The sequence below is a fragment of the Arvicanthis niloticus genome, chromosome 3 (genome assembly GCF_011762505.2).
Source record: "Arvicanthis niloticus isolate mArvNil1 chromosome 3, mArvNil1.pat.X, whole genome shotgun sequence".
Classification (NCBI taxonomy): domain Eukaryota; kingdom Metazoa; phylum Chordata; class Mammalia; order Rodentia; family Muridae; genus Arvicanthis; species Arvicanthis niloticus.
The window spans coordinates 92,672,637-92,690,092 of NC_047660.1; the positions used below are offsets into that span (position 1 = coordinate 92,672,637).

Here is a 17,456-nt window from a genome sequence, read left to right on the forward strand (position 1 = left end):
GGCCAGTTCCAGGAACTGGTTGTAAGGAGTGAAAGTCATTCAGATGGTAAAAACACAATGACAGGACTGTGGCTTTACAGATGGAGCTAGTGAGAATAAATAGTTGATAAATGACAAGGTAGGGCAGTGACTTGGTGAAACCACATTTTTGAGAAAATGATTGTACTGGGTAATTTCCATGGCCATTAACCTTTTAGGGTGGGTTTCTTTGGAATGTATCACTATTCTCATGTTATGTATCCTTGGCAACCTCTCGCCCCCTCCCCACTCCCCTGGTTTGTGGTTTTGCTCTTTAAAAGACCCCGTACCCATCACTCAGTGCCAAACCTTGCTTGCTCTTGCGAGAGAGCTTGAGGTTTGACCACTGGCTTATTTCCCTAATAAACCTCTGCCGTTTGCATCCAGGTACGGTGTCTTGAGAGAGTTCTTGGGTGGCCACGATATCCCGAGGTTTGAGTAAGGGTCTCCCTAATTTGGGGGTCTTCAGTATAAGCCTGAGAAACCATCAGACACTTTTCACTAGGCCTCTGTCTGCTTCTTACAGTCCATTATCTACTCCCAGGTCAATTTACTCTTCCAAAAGCCTACTGTTTGCAGCCTGGGCAAACACCTTCATCTTTAGATCCTTTGTACTTTGCAGCTGGTGTCTACCTGAAACTAGGAGTGCTAGCCCTGGGCATCCTTTGACTCTGGGTCATGGATAACTGCTCTTATATAGGAGATGAGATGAGCATATGGCACTGCAGGTGACCTGGACCAGCTGTCCATCATCCATGTCCAAATCATGCTCAATAATGCAGGCTCTGAGATCCAGTGAGGCTTCAACAGTCCACAGTGAATAATGTGACATTCATCACAAGGTATGATGTCTTTTAAGACAATCAGAGGTAGATGACAAATCAAAACAACAAAACAAAACAAAACAACAACAACAACAACAACAACAACAACAACAACAACAGTTAGCCAGGCATCTATAGAAAATCTTTTAGAGCAGTTTGGGCCTCATGATGGTTTCAACTCAGGTACAAGTTCCCTATAGCCATAATCCCTACACTTGTGTTTCAGGTGATGGTTTGATGTTTTCCTTCTTGGTTTCTATACCTTCTGGGCAACAAAAGTAAAATAACAAAAGTCCTGAATCTCTCAAATGGAGCAGACAGTAAAATAATTACATGTGTGCATCAAATGGAGAGTTCCCAGTGTAAGTGAGGAGTGGGAAACCTTAGCTGCTGTGGGCTAAGACCTGGCATCCGCACCTACATAAATGTCAGAGGACAGTTTATGGAGTTAGTTCTCTCCTACCATGTGGGTCACAGGGAAGGAACTCAGGTCTCTAGGCTTGGTGGCATTACCTTTACCCACTGAGCCATCTCATCAGCCAATCACCACAAACACAGAATTTTGTAAGCTATGTATTCATATTTATTTCCTGGTTTATGTCTCAAGAATAAAAATTTGCCCTCAAGAATATTCATGCTCAACTAAGGGCAAGAAATGGAGTCTATGGAAGGATGTAGGAGGAGGTTGGCACACTTTAAAAACCTCCATGGAGCCTCACATTTTATTGTATCACACATGTCTGGATGCAATGGAGTTAATTTTTGTTTTCCTTTGACATCATAGTGCTATGATTGAACCTAGTACAAGTCCATGCTACCTGAGTTACATTCCAGGCCTGTAACTTCATTCATGTGCTACAACAGCTACAAGGCAATGGCAAGATGAGACTCAGTAGTCAGTTTGGCTGCAACAAGATTGGTCCTTGAGAATGGCTGACAGAATGCTTTCAAGACTAGGGATGTCTATCTGAAAGAGAAAAGGAAGGGCCTCAGTGCACACTGTATATTCAGGACAGTTTAGTCGATGAAAGGCTGATGTCAAGCTGTTAGTCACCTACACAAATGGCAGTAGTAGAAGCCAGATTAATCTACCTGACTGGTATCATTTACCAAAATAGTCAAGCAGTATACTGAGGACCTACAAGTAAGTAAGCCTGAGGCTCCTTCCACAGAATGGACAGATGGACGAGAAGACCCACATCACATGATGGTGACTGGTTTCCTATGTGTTTACAGGTGTTCCTTGCTGTGTCAGAGTCAGCTTTGAAAGAGAAGGTGACCAATGACAGAGAGTAACAGAACCTTCCCCCCAAATCCTTCTCAGGCTGCTGCTTAAAAGCCCTGGTTTGACAGCACCAGTCTGGGGAGGCAGGGGATTGTTTCCTTCACACATTAAGTTTCTGACTCACTGTTAGTCTCAGAAATCAGATCTGTTCCAGGTGAGCTTCACAAGAAGGAAGCAGACTTCTGAAAGAAACACTTCCTAATACACTCGGATATCTACTGTGGTTAATGATCAACATCAAGCATTTCTCTCTCTTCGTAGCTTTATACAAACATGCTCTCTACCAGAGTAATGTGGCCTCTGCTTCAGGCTCCATTTTTTTATCCCAATACTATTTAGCTGATCTTAAATACTTATTTAAGCCTCCACCTCAACCCTCAGGAGGATCTTATCACTTCTCTATTTAATCAGATGACCTATCTGTTTATTTATGTTAGATGACAGGTGACAGATCTGTTCCAACCCTGACAATAAGCGATTCTAGGCCATTATCTTGAATCCACAAAAGCACTGCATAACCTAAGAAAGTTAGCATGCCATCTTCATGCACCTTTATCTACAGGTCTCCAGAAACTTCTATCTTTGGTTCTGGGTGATCTCGTTTAATTAAAAATTCCACTAGTCTGGAAGGACAAAGATCAAATGTAGGGACTGGAGAGAAAGCTCTTCTATTAAGAGCATTTGTCTATCCACAAGAAAACCCAGAGGGCAGTTAACAATCCCATTACTCTGGCTCTAGGTGGAAGGCCATGCCCTCTTCTGGCCACTGAAGAAATTGCATGCATGTGGTGCACAGACATCCAGCAGGCAAGACATACATGTACATAAAAGAAAAAAAATCAAGCCTCCAGAACCAAGCAAAACCCTAAAAGCTCCAAATATATAGTCACACTAATATTACCAAAAAATAAAGCCAGGTCTCAACATGTCTGGCCAGTTTCAATATGGGAAGCTGAGAAGTCTTTATCTGAGAAGTCATCTGCAATTTACAATTATCACCAACGCTTTATTTCAAGGAAATGAGAGGCAGATAGCTCTGGATTTCCTGATTTCTTGTATACACCCAGAATGGCTACTTCTTTCCTAAGAGGATTTAGAGCAATACAGTTGTGACTCTCATTAATTTGGTCTGCATGACTATTTCAGGAACATGTGAATGTGTGCACCATATTTTAGGGGTATCTAAATATATGGCCTAAAGGATACAGTATGGGTACATTTTTCATCATTAAGTGGGTATCTACAGAGGAAAAAGAACTCCAGCCCCTGAAGCAATCATGCTAATTCCCCACACTACAAACCCATTCTATCCTTCCCAGATAAACCAAATTCTTCCTCTTCATCCCAAGGTCAAATCCATATAAGTACCCTTATGAAACACCATGGCCCTCTTATAGGGTGATTTGATTGATTCCTGAATTGAAGCCTCAATCTCCTAAAACTGTAACCTTGTTTAGTAATAGACTGTATTAGGGTTCGAATTAAAATGGCCCCCATAGGCTCACATGCTTGAATGATTAGTCCTGGGAGAGTGGTACTATTTGAAAAAGAATAGGCGGTATGGCCTTCTAGAAGATGGACTTTGAGGTTTCAAAAGCCCATGCTAGGCCCAGTTCTATACCAGCCTCTATGCGTACAGATCAGAATGAAGCTCTCTACTAGTGCTCCTGTGTCTGGCTGCATATTGACATACTATCCACCATGATGATAATGTCCTAAACCCCTGAACCTGTGAGCGAGCCCTCAGTTAAATGCTTTCTTTTACAAGAGTTGCTTTGGCTATGCACAGCACTAGAACAGTATTTAAGACAAACAAATTAGAGACATAACAATGTAAGATGGGGTCCTACAAGGGTCGGATGGATCTGTGCCTTAGTCACTACTTTCCTTTTTGTAACCAAATTCCTGGCAAAAAGCAAGTTAGGGCAAGTTTTATTTTGGTTCACTATTGGGTCATCATGGTGTGGAAGTTGTGATGACAAGCACATAAAGCTGCTTGCTCATTTCTTAGCCAATTAGGAGAAGGGGTAAATGGAATTCCAGCACACAGCTAACTTTCTAGCTTTCTCCCCATCTCCTTCTTAATTGTTTTTTAATTAAAATATATCTATAACATTCCCTCCTCTTCACTTCAATGACACCTGTGTCACCTACTCACTATCACAGTCAAATACACAGTCTCCTTTTAAAAATTACTCTTGTTATACACACGAGAATAAATATATCAACGTAACCTGATAGGTCCATGTATTGTTGCCTGCTTGTTGATGTTTTGTTATCCTATTTGAGACGGCTACTGGGTATTAGATAACCAGTAAGAGGGCTCATCCTGGGGAAGACAATTCTACCTCTCTCAGCTGCTGTTCATTGCCCACAGCTCTTTATTTATTGCTGGAGCCATGTGAGACTACTCCATCCATGTTGGCTTGTCAGCAGATGTTGTCATTGTTGAGGTCTTATTTGAGCAGCCATACTGTTGAGATTTCATGTATGTGGCTTCCCTGTCATATCAAGAAGATACAGTCTTACAGCAGACTTCCTAGTCCTCAGGCTCTTACAACCCTTCTGCCCCCTCTTCTGAGATAGCCCCATAGCCTAAGGTATAGGGATTGTGTTGTAGATTATCAAATGGGGCTGTGCATCCAACAGTCAGTAGTTACCTGCATTTTGATGAGCGTTGGCTTTCTAGTATGGTCTTTATCTTCTGCAATAAGAAGTTTCTTTAATAAACGGTGAGAGAAGTACTTATCCGTGGATAGAAGGATAAGTATTCAGAATACAGTTAGGATTTGTGCTGGTTTAGGAAAGCAGTAGTAGCACGTTCCCCGAGATCCATGTCCTGACTACCCACAAACCGTTGACTACATTGCCAGTTGGCATTTCCTACAGTTGAGTAGACCTTGGGTCCAATTAGACAGTTGTTGGTTACCACCAAGATATAAGTACCACTTTTGCACCTTTGGAGAGACCTTGCCATGTTGTGGTTCACTGGCTTTATAGCTAGGTAGAAGTATTGACTGCTTTCCTCTCTTTACAGCTTGCATGTCACCCTCTGGTAGTGTGAAAACTACTCAGAGTAGAGGCTCTTGTGTCAGAACTTGCTTGAATTCTTTAAGTCTCATGTTAAAATCTGTAGTATCTTCAGCAATGGGGACATACCTTCAGATCCTGGGAGGCAGCCAAAGACAACATCTGCTATTCAGGCTCTGACTACCTACCCATTAGTGTCCTGATCAGCCTACAATTGATCATAATCAGTGGATCTTGAGATGGGAAGCAAGAACAAAAGAGACCACAGGCTACAGTAAGAGTGTTGAAAACAGACTCTAGGGAGGCAGCTTCAGTGAGACAGCTCATTTAGGCGGGGGGGGGGGGGGGGGGGGGGGGGGGGGAGGGGGGAGGAGGGATCAGAGACTATTTAAACCTTTGGAGGGTGAGTAAAAGCTTTCAGGTTGAGTGTATATCATTGGCTGGGGCCAGTGTGTTGATGATGCCTCATTAGCATAAGGAGGAATTCCAGGTGCTGCTGGACATAACCTTATAAGGTAAAGGGAAGTTTACCCTGGCTATTTAGCTATATGACCTCCTATGGTGGGCAAAGGTGGGGGCATGGGTCTACTTGCACTGGGACACATAGGCATGGGAGGAGCGATCCTATTCTTGCCAAGCTGAGGATGAGATTTCCAGGGATTGTACCTGCCTCAACCAACACTTGCTCCAGGCCTCTGCCCCTCAGCTCCACAGATCCCTGGCCCCACAAACATTAATAGTCTATAATGCTTTGAAAGACTCTTGAAATCTCCTGACCTAAAAGAGGTTTCCCATGCCTTGTGTTGGGATTTTTTTTTTTTTTCTATTTATCCTATGGCTCTTTCTGTAAGTGTAAAATAACACGACTCCGTAAGGCTATTTCAACACTTTGGTGTTACTTATTCCTACAACTTCCATCTCCTTATGTATTGTCCTCCACTCCCCTCTCAAATTAAACCTCCCTGTTTCTCCCATTTTCCTGTTCATATCACCTATCACCTGTATCCTGCTATCCCATACCACTCCCATGTTCTGTTTGTTTTCCTGCTTTTTGGTTACTACAGATAAATACGAACTGAATAATAATGACGGTTTTTTTTTTCAGTATTTTATCTTCTCCAGAACACAAGTCATCTGAACTAAAGATAAAGAGAGAAACATCAGAATTAATTGACATCACACATCAAGCGGACCTAACAGATAACTGCAGAACATTTTTTCCAGGTACCAAAGAATATACATTCTACTCAGCAAACCAGGGAGTCTTCTCTAAAAAGGAGCAGATCCCGTGCTACAAAACAAATGTGATCAAACATAAAATATCTCCATATATTCTATTGTTACACAGTACGGTTACACTTAAAGAGCAAACAAATCTCTAGTTTTCAAGGAGGATGTGTCTTCTCCAACAAGCCACAGCACATAATCCTACTCTAATTGTCCCACCCCCTGAAGACTAAGCATTTAGATACATGCACCTGTGTTGGGCATCTTTCTTCAAATCACTGATTTGTCCCTGTTCAGAATGCAGGAGGGATCTAGTCCTTGATATAAGCATCTAAGCAGTGCTAGTGGTGGTGTTGTTTGGGGGGCATTGTTTTCTCAATGAAATAGGAAAATTCTAATTACACATCTTTTATGAGAAAGATGCATTGGGCAGTTGGGAAGGCTCCTATTCTTTCTCATCCCTCAGATCTACTCTCAGCTCCCCTGCCAGCTTACCTACTTCCTCTTACTGTGAGCATATCTGGGTCTCATTCCTTCCCTTTTCCCTGGGAGTAAGTACACTGGCACGGAGTCAGAAAATGAGAGGCTTATTCCAAGTCGCCTTCTCCAGGGAGCATAAGCGAACACACTTGGAACTGCTATTCTCTCTCCTGACGGGCCAGATGTGCAAGTTTAGGAACCTTTTGGGAAACTTTATGTAGAAGCTTACTATGATGACAAGCAGTGTGACCAGAGGCCTCAAGTGGCTTAGGCAGTGAGTACCAACGCCGTTTCTTTGCTCTGGTTTTAGGGATTATGAGCTGTATCCTGGCGGTCTGAGCCTAATGTATTTGGGAAGGAGGATTCTTCCTCACTGGAATAACTTCCACCCAATACTGTTCTGCTCTTCATCACCAGAAAGAAGCAAAGGAACTCAGATCTCAGCATGCACACCAATAGGATCACAGTCTGAACAGTTTTAAAATTGTGTTTTAGTCCTCAGAGCCACCATATGAGGTATAAACTATTAGCAGTCTCTTGCCTGAAAAAAAAAATAGCAAAATTGAGTCATGGTGAATTCAACATTGTGGATAAGAAGAGGGATTAAATCTGGCCCATGGTAGAGCTCTGATCTCATATGACCAAGGTCCTGAATCTAACTATGAGAAATAAAAAGACATGCAGACACACACAAACAATTTAGAACCCACCAATGCAGTTCTTTCCAAATTCACTGTACCTTCCTGAAATGTTTCAAATGTAATATTGAAACTGAATAGTGGTGGTGTCCTGAGTTGAAATATTCATTCATTAATTTACATCTCTGAGGAATGATGGGAACTCATCTATTCTCAGTCCACTTCAGTTTCACAGACATGTAGGCCGTCCCAGACAATGAGGCCCATCTTTCTTCAGCACAGAGCATATGCATCCCTAGACTATGCATGTGGCAGTAAAAGGGCTTGATACAGCCAGACTTTGGCTTAGACCCTCTGGCCAGGCCCACTTGGAGAATGTGCCTGCTTTTGCACAGTCGTCAGTCTTATCAGCAAGTCTCCTATGAGCAAAAACCCCATGAAGTCTCCTCCAGTAAGAATAAAAGATGCTTGTAACTGCTTGCATTTAAGGTAGTAGAGCTTTCCTTGCCTTATAACTTGGGCTTTTATTATCCAGGCCCAGATGTCTCCCTGGCTTTGGCAGTGGTGGGTTGAGGGGGCTGTCTGTTCTAGAAAACATAGCCTGGGCTGTTAGAAAGGACCAGCTTTCAGCTCCTCTAGTGGTATCTCTTTTGGAGCCCATAGTTTAGGATACAGTAACAAATCTGGACATGTTCATAGATGGCTCTGCCAACTCTCTCACCACTGTCAATCAGGCCCTTCTTTATTATATTCATATTACTATGGTGGTTGAGAGAGTCTCACGTTGCCCATGCAGGACTCAGACTCCTGATCCTTCTGCCACTACATCCATGTTGTTGAATAAGAGGAATGTCACCACACCACCAATCAGCTGCCTCTTCTTTATTGGATAGTCCCTTCATCAGTATCTCTTCCTGCCTGTTGACACTTTAGGGACATTCCATGATTGTCAGCTGAATGAACAAATTAAGGGTGGATGAAAAGGGACTTGTTCACAACTAACAGTAATGCAAGTAGAATGGGATAAGTGCTAAGTGGTAGTGAGGTGTGCCACAGCCAACAGGGAAGAAAGAATGGAATGCCATTTTGTTCCTGCAGCTGTCACAACAGTGGTAATGTTCCATCCCTGCTAACCAGGCATCAGTTCTGTCTCTCAGATGAATTGATAAAAATTGGTCTGGGGATGTGGACACCATTGAGCAACAACCTCCTGTCATCCAACAAGTACTGGGGATGACATTATAGAGTCAAGACAGAAAACAGAACTGGGCGTAATGATTACTTGTTCCTCAAATCATTGTTGCTATAAAGATCCAGGATTACATGCAGTTCATTCCTCTCATAGGTCATCATCTGTGAGTGAAAAGACAGTTTATCCACCTTGTTCATCTCCTTATCCTGCTCAGTGACGAGAGGCAGTGCAGATAATTTCCTCTGGGTTAGTCCTTTTAGGTAGGGTAGAAAAATACAAGGGAGACCAGGAGAGACCATGGCAAGCTCCAAGGAAAAGCCTGTGGAAAAGGAATGCAGAAAACCTAAAGAAGCCCTGAAAGAACAGGGCAGCATGCCTCAAGCTGGAGTCTATAAGGCTGATTTCTTCCCAGGAGCTCACAGCTCCAGAGCCCCGCTACTGGAAGGCTCAGCTCTAGACCATTTACTGCAGGAAGTTCCCCATGTCTTGCTCAGGACTTTCTGTGCCAACCACAGTACTATTTGTTTCTTGCTATTTTACTCTGACACCAAAGGCAGGATCCCCTCTGCTTCTCTCTGGTCTTGCTATGCTCTCTATTCTCTCTCTGAAGCAGATTGTTCAGTCTTGCCTACATATTTATGGGTACCCTTATGGGCAACAAACAAATCCCCCAGAATAGTCTGTGTCACCACAACACTGGTGGCATTACAGCAGATGCTAAGGCTTTCGAGGATACAAGACAATGTCCAATGAAGGGGGTGTTAGGGTCATCACCAGAAAGCCACACCTAGCTAGCTTTCCCACAGTTTAACATATTTTTCCATAGGCCTTCCCTGAGACCCAGAAAGTCTTCAGCATCTTCTACCAAAAAGCGAGAATTCGCTCTGCCACATAGGAATCATGTCATTACTTCATGCGGGAAGGTGAAAAATTACTTTCCACACACAGCCCAGCAGTGGCCCTTCCCCTCCTTAATTTCTCTGATCAATAAGATGAGAAAGGCAGCTAGGAAATTAGATCAGGATAATGCAGATCAAAAGTCAGTCACCTGAAGTCCACAAGGACAAAAGGAAGATCCCCAGGGCCGGTAAAATATGCCAGGGTTGTGGGAGCTTGTGTGTGCCCTATCACATCAAAGATATGCCACATAGATTATGATGGAGATTTCCCTCAAAGCTTAAGCAGAATATATTCCAGTCATCACGATGTTAGCAAAAGTGGGATCAACCAGTGACAGGTCAGGCTGGAGATACCGAAGGACTGGCACACCACAGGTTAGCCCTCGGACACCAGGAGCAAACACCGGCAGTAAGAGTGATGGTCCAAACCTGCAATTGAATTTGAGGAAAGATGACTGGCGAGGGAGAGGTCAAGAATTCAGAAATATAAAGTTTCATAGCAGGCTTGATCTCGCCCTGGTAGAGGTTGTGATGTAAAGTGTGAGAACCTCTGGCTCTGACCAGGGGATTTTTTTCTCCTCCTTGTCATTTGTGGCAACAAAGCTCTTTAACACCCCCTCCTTCCAATAGCTCACTGCTTTATTAGAAACATTTTTATCTGTGGGGAATTTAAGGTTCAATTCTCAAACACTACCGGGAAAGGCTCTTCCCATTCTGAGGTTCACAATAAGGAAGATAGGAAATAAAAGTGCTGAGAATTTAGAATTGACTGATAAAGAGCCAGCAGAATGAGTTCTCTGAAATGGACAAAGCATCTGGGGACGAGTCTGGGACTACACGCTCTTTGTGTGGGTGTTCAAAGGAAATCACACACATAGTGATGAGAATTTCCCTAGGAGCCTCTTCAGAACTCAGTACAGCTTTGAGGATGCTGGTGAAGATAACAAGCTGTTCATAGGTCTAGCTGGACCCATCTGAGTCCTGAGTCAGCCCAGGTGATCCCTCAGCCATCAAAAGCAAACAATCCTAGGAAGAGTATGATGGCCCATACGTTGAACCAAGGGGGCTGAGGATAGAGTAATGGCAAGTAAATCATCAGCCTGAACTATGTAGACATGGTTCCTAGAAATGAGCTGAGGTTCACCATGAGCTGGAAACACACACACACACACACACACACACACACACACACACACACACACTCGAAACCCTCAGCCACAATGTTGAACATGATATAGAGCACTACTATGGTGATACACCCAGCAAAGAAATGCCAAACTCCTTGGTACAGACTTATCTGGCAAGTCCCATGTTCTTAAAAATGTGCCGTTGCTAGCTTTGGATACACTATCCATTAGAAGAACATGAGAATGTCAGGCAAGAGGCTGGCATGTGGAGCGACTCTGGGATATTGTAGCACACATCATTTTAAAACTACACATCATGTTTCTCCTTATCTTGAAAGTTGCTTTAAAGAGGAGTTAGTACATTGGAAGTTTGGAATGCGTAGTCGTCAGATCTCTGTGTTCTCGTCCCCAAATCATTGCCCTTAGGAGGATGTCAACTTTTTTTAAAATAGGGTCTTATCGAGACTAACACCTTGAGGCTACACTGGAATTTAGAAGCAAGTCATGTGCCTAAACTGCTGAACTGTGTCTTTATGCACGTAGAAGGATGGAGAGGAGAGAAATACAGACACACACACACACACACACACACACACACACACACACACACACACACACACAGTGGGGGAGACAGAGAGGGACAGAGAGAAAATCAGGGAGGCAGAGACAGAGTCTGAGAGCCCTGCTTTGAGTTAAATGAGAATCTGTGTGAAAAAAACAAAACAAGCAATAGTGCAAAAGCAGGAAAAAGAAAAAGAAACACTGTTTCAAATGTCTAACCAGCTGCAGAGATCCGGAGGTGTTAGAACCTCAGCTCATGTCCAGGGACCATGAGCAGCAGAACCAATGAAGATCTGGGAAGAAAAAGGAATACCGTGAATGGACAGAATGATTATGTGCTTCTTCTGTCTTGCATGTGGGTCATAGCTATGAATTTCCAGACAAGTGTGTTTAATTTGAAGGGCCTGTAAAGGCCAGAAAGCAGGAATGGGACTATTGAAGGGAAAAGGAGACAGGCTTCAAGGGAAGTGGGAGGGGAGAACAAATGTGTGGTGAAAGGGGATGGGGAGGAGCCTGCAAGTAGAAACATTTAAACAGGGATGGGAGCAGTGTGTGGGTAAGAGATAACCAAGACTAAGCAGGGAGGGAAGAGCTCTATGGAACCATACTGTGTTTTAAGTCATTTAATAACTGTTCGAGGGACTGGTAAAGTGGAACAGTGGGTAAATGTGCTACTCACCAAACATGATGACTTGAGTTTAATCTTGGGATCCTTCTGGTAGAAGAACCAAATCCTGAAAATGATCTTCCAGACTCCAGACATGTACTCTGACTTTCTGTCAACCTAATGACTTGAGTTGAATCCCAGGAAACATAAAGAATATTAAAATTGAAAGGAGCAACCCTGCATGGGTGGATTACACTCTTCCAAGGAGACTAAGGTTATGAAACAAAAGTCCCAATACCACCAGTCTGAGAAGGTTCCCTACTTAAGGCAGGCTCTGGTAAAACCTTATAGGTTATGGTCATTGCACTCGGTTGCATACAAGAGTTAGATTGTAAGTGTATTTTGAGCACACCATACACTTGATACACAGGAAATTTAGAAGTGATATTTCAACTGAGCTGGCACGATTTCACAGTGGTAGAAAGTTCTATGCAAGCCACTGGAGGAGCAAAGTCAGCAGTTATTTTCCCTATTTGTGATTCTGTCTATCTGTGGACCCTGCAAATTGCCACCTGCCTGGTAAGATATGCTTCTCAGTGCTACATAGCATGATTATTGTAGGAGCTAGTAACTGCTTTGTATATGGACAGGAGGCCTACTCCAAAGACGGCAAGTCATGTCTCATCTGTAAATTAGATTAAGAATCTGTGACTGAGGAAATCTTTGGTTGTGGTGAATTAATATGATAATCTCTTTTATTCTAAACGACTGACTGGAACTTTTGCTGGATAGCAATTGTAAATGTATTCTAATGATTAAGAAGAAATAGAAGGGGGAGGTGGCGCTGCGTGGGGTGGGGTGGCCCCGAGGGACTGCTCCAGGGCTTGGTGGCCTTCTGTCCCCTTGGCCGTCCCTCCCCCTCCCTTTCCTGGGACAGCGTCCTGAATGCAGACTTCTGATCGGGACCTGAGTGGACCAGAGGCGAGCCCCAGCGGGACGCCTGAGGTTCTGAGTGTTCACCTGGCCCTACCAAGTCAACAGCCTTTGATCTCGTCAATCTGGTTCTGTCCTACAAGAGGCTGGCGATCTACCTGGAACCCCTGAAGGATGCCGGTGACAATGTTCGATAGTGCTAAGGTGGCAGATGCCTTTGTGTTCCTTGCTAACTTGCCTGGGCCTCAACATCTTGTTCCTCACTTTGAACGAGGTGCTCCGTGGGTGCCCTGATAATGTCGGTGCCTGCACTACTGGGCTACCTTCAGGAGGTGTGCCGGGCACAGCTGCCTGAGTCTGAGCTGATGCGGAGGAAATACCACAGCATAAGGCAGTAAGACCCGCAGAGAGTTCGTCTTTCCCGCCTCGAGGCTGTTGCTGAGGTGAAGAGCTTCTTGATCCAGCTGGAAGCCTTCTTGGCCCGCCTGTGCTATACTTGCGAGTCGGCGTACCACGTACTTCACTGGGAGAACCCCGTGGTAGCCTCACAGTTCTATGGCGCTCTTCTGGGCATGGTTTGCGTACTCTACCTGCTGCCCCTCTGCTGGGTCCTTGCCCTTTTAAACAGCACACTCTTTCTGGGAAATGGGGAATTCTTCCGAGTGGTGTCTGAGTACAGGGCTTGTCTGAACCCCAGGCAGGAAGAATACTGTGAGAGCTCAGCCATGCAGGATGCCGGGTGTGTGTGTGTGTGTGTGTGTGTGTGTGTGTGTGTGTTGTGCAGGACAGCACACCTGCCCCTACACCAACAGAGGACCTCACGCCAGGCAGTGTGGAGGAAGCTGAGGAGGCTGAGCCAGATGAGTTCAAAGATGCAATTGAGGATGATGATGAGGGCACCCCGTGCCCAGCAGAGGATGAGCTGACCCTGCAGGAAACGGGTTCCTCAGCTAGAATGAGGTGCTTCGCAGCAAGGTGTCACGGCTTACCAAGCGGCTCCACAAGCATTACCCAACCAATAACTTTGGGAACTGTGCAGGCTGTGCTGCCACCTTCTCAGTGCTGAAGAAGAGGCGGAGCTGCAGCAACTGTGGGAACAGCTTCTGCTCCCGGTGCTGCTCCTTCAAGGTGCCCAAGTCCTCCATGGGGGCCACAGCTCCTGAAGCCCAGAGAGAGACTGTGTTTGTGTGTGCCTCCTGTAATCAGACCTTGAGCAAATGAGAAGAGAAACCAGGATCCATCTGTCCTGGGGCCAGCAGTAGACTCTACTGTCCCAACTCTGGTCCTCTGAGGCCTGTGCTGGGCAAATGTAGCCTGACAGCTAGGTCCTTCCTGCCCTTCCCCTGCTGCCTCCAGCTGGGCTGGTGATGCTCTTAGGCCCAGGTGGAGAGGAGCCCCTGGGGTCCCGGCTGATGGTCCTGCTCTACCCTGTACCCTGTTAACTCAGGGCTGGCCAGGGAGTGTCCACCAGAGGGCAGAATTGAGCACCACCTGCTCTCATCTGGGCTCTGGTGATAGAGGTCAGGCTGGCTAGGCCTTAGGATTCAAGAGATCTGAGGTTGGATAAAGAGGTTCTTCTCTGTTGGGTACTGGGCAGTCTGTCAGCCCCAGAGAGCTGGCAAGGGGACTTAGCACCTTGGCCTGGCTCTGCCCTTTGAATAGCCTCAGGATATGTTGGTTTTTAGAGATAGGATTAGAGTTCCCAGGGGCCCCAACATGAGGGTGCTGGTCAAGTCCTCCAGTGTCAAGTGGATGGCAGTATGGGGAAGCTCTGCCTACAGAATCTTAGCTCCCATGATCCTCTGGTGTCCTCAAGTCCTGCTGGGGTGGCTACAGGACCCTCACATCACTCCTACTTCCTGCTCTGAGTCTAGGGCACCCCACCTTTCTCCCACTGCCACATTTCTCTAGCCCTTATCTCATGGGACACGTGGCCAGGTGAGTGGAGCAGAGACTAAGCCTTTGAGGGAAGTATAGGACCACCTGGATTTCAGGGCTGTTCCTGGAGAGGAGTTTACATTGTAGGATAGGGTCACATGGCCCGTGTTATGTTCCCTGATCTGCCAAGGGGGCACTGCACCTCTTCTTAAGCCATGAACTGGCTCAGGCCCCTACCCTAGAGCTTTTTCAGAGTATTCATTTATTTATTTCATGGTTCCTGGTAGCATGCAGTAGAGGGCGGGATGAAGATAAGAGGCTTCTGCCTGAGACCCTTCCGTAGTCATGGACTGCCCTTGGAGCCGCTCCTCAGAAGCTTGCATCAGTAGTAGTGGGCCTGTTCTGTTCAAGCATGGACACAGTCTCCACACCTGAGCCACATGAGTGACTCCATCTGAAGCCCTCTTTGCCGATAGGCCACACACAGAGCAGGGAGGGTTTGGCAGTGGGGACAAGCAGGTGAGGTGTACCCTCTGTCCTGGTGAGAGAAGGTACCTCCTGTGCATCTGTACTGTAGAACAGTAGAAAGGAGCTCTGTGTGGAGACTTGTCAATAAAAGGCCCCTCCCCTGCTTAAAAAGAAGAAGAAGAAATAGAGGCTACTACAAATTCTGACTTTGTTTGTATATTTCTATATTTCTATACATTTTTAAATCTGTATACTAAAATTTATGCAAATTATGAACTAGAAATAAAATAGTAATGGTTTTTCAAGGAGAATTCAGATACAATCCCTTTGGATTGTATTTTGCTCATTGAAGCTGCAAAGTCAGAGTATCTCAAGAATAAAGAGAGGGATGTGACTTTGAGAATAAATATAACCTACTTAAGTGTAGCCACCATTAACCTATTAAGGCTGCCATTGTCCTGTTGGAATAAGTGCTCTTAACAGTGAGCAGCATCTTCAACTCTAAAATCTAATGCCATTTTCAATCATTATTTTTCAAATCTAGAGCAATTCAGTAGAAATCCATACTAACCATATAAAAAAAAAAAACCACTAACATCTCTCTTCTGATTGACAGTAAAGGGTTGCAAGTTCTAATACTTATAAACACAAAGTGACATGAAGAATTAAAGTTGGGTTCTTAACACACTGGTACACATGTATGCCTCATCTGCAAGGACCAGCCTGTAACACTGGCTCCAAATACACAAGGTTCAGTTCCTCAAGAGCAACTACAAATCCAGATGGTTGAAGAAGTTTCTGGAAGTTTAGCTCATGGTTCAGTTTGTAGAAACAACAGAACAAGATAAGCTCTTGACTGCATTCAGTTCTTCCTGTCTGTTTCCAACTGGCTGTAAAACAAGAATGCATTCATTGAACTTTCCTTCTTTACTATCATTTTTTTAGTAAAAATCTAGATTATATGATGGGGATAAAGCAACCTATGGATTTATACCAGTTGTTAATGTATTTCCTATTTATATTGAATTCTTGCATACTTTTAAAAGAATAATCGATCCCACAATCAATAAAGTTAAGTTACTAAAAATATCTGATTGCTGCTATTACTCTTTGTCAACTGTGTGGCTCTCACTATGGAACTCTGTCAGACTGATAATGTTTGGGTCCATGAGATTAATAGACATGCTAAGATCGGATACAGCGTACATCAATTAAAAGAAAACAAAGCACACAAAATAATTATTTGATAATGTTCTCATTGTCTTGCTGACCAAAGACCTGAGTAAAAATAAAGAATCAGAAAGTCATTAAGTCAATAATGAGTCCACTCATTGTTTAATACCACCCATTAGAAGATTTCAACAGCTCTTAGAAATGTCAGGAAATGACTAAGAACTCTAAGGGAAAGAGTATTGCACTGTAAAGCAAATATCTATGGACTGAATTATTCATTTTAACTTGTCAAATTTAGGGTTGGGTATGTGATAAAGGGGAGTTATGCAGAATGGCAGAGTTGCAACAAATAAGTCCTCATTAATAAAACCTTCACACTTCCAGAGATGCCTTAAGTAGCTGAGATCTGGGAGGTCACACACTATAATAGCAGTGGTTTATATCTAGTTATGTCAGAGCATGGAGGAATATTTTTGGATGAATACTTAAACATAAGTGTGTTCAGGCCCCATTAGACTGACTTCATGAACTGCTTCTTTCACTTAACATTATTTTCAAGGTTGATCCATGTTACATATGTACCAATACTTGGTCTACTCTATTTTTTTGTAACCTGCTGGGGGAAAAGCCTTCAATGGTATCACCCAGCCATGAACCTTGTGAATACTGTTAATTATGAACACGATAAGACAGTTCTATAGCTCAGTAGAGGATTTTTAGACCCAGTAGTATACAGGTGGTAAAATATGTACATCTACATATATAAAATGAATTTAAATGAAGTTACTCAATACTGACAAGAGAGTCCCTCACCAAAAGCTATCATATCTAGTAAAAATGTCCCATAGATACAATCCCTTCAAAAATATGGAATGATACCATGGCTCTTGGTTAGCCCCCAAAACTCAATTGTAAGGTCTTTTGCAGAATACATTATATCTTTGAGTCATAGGACATGGAGAATTCAATCTGGTACTAACCTGGAAAGTTCATCTCTGCCTGCCAACATTCACAATATTAGAATATGGCCTTCATGATAAGAAGGGAGAAAATAATGATTTTCCCAACAGTGAACCCTGCGATCTACACTGGCCATCAGCTAGCAAAACACGATTC

The 17,456-nt window shown here is 44.0% G+C and overlaps 1 pseudogene; it reads left to right on the plus strand.

Moving 5' to 3' along the window:
- The first annotated feature begins 12,803 nt into the window (after positions 1-12,803).
- LOC117705789 (protrudin-like) lies at positions 12,804-14,274 on the plus strand (annotated as a pseudogene).
- Positions 14,275-17,456: the final 3,182 nt, after the last annotated feature.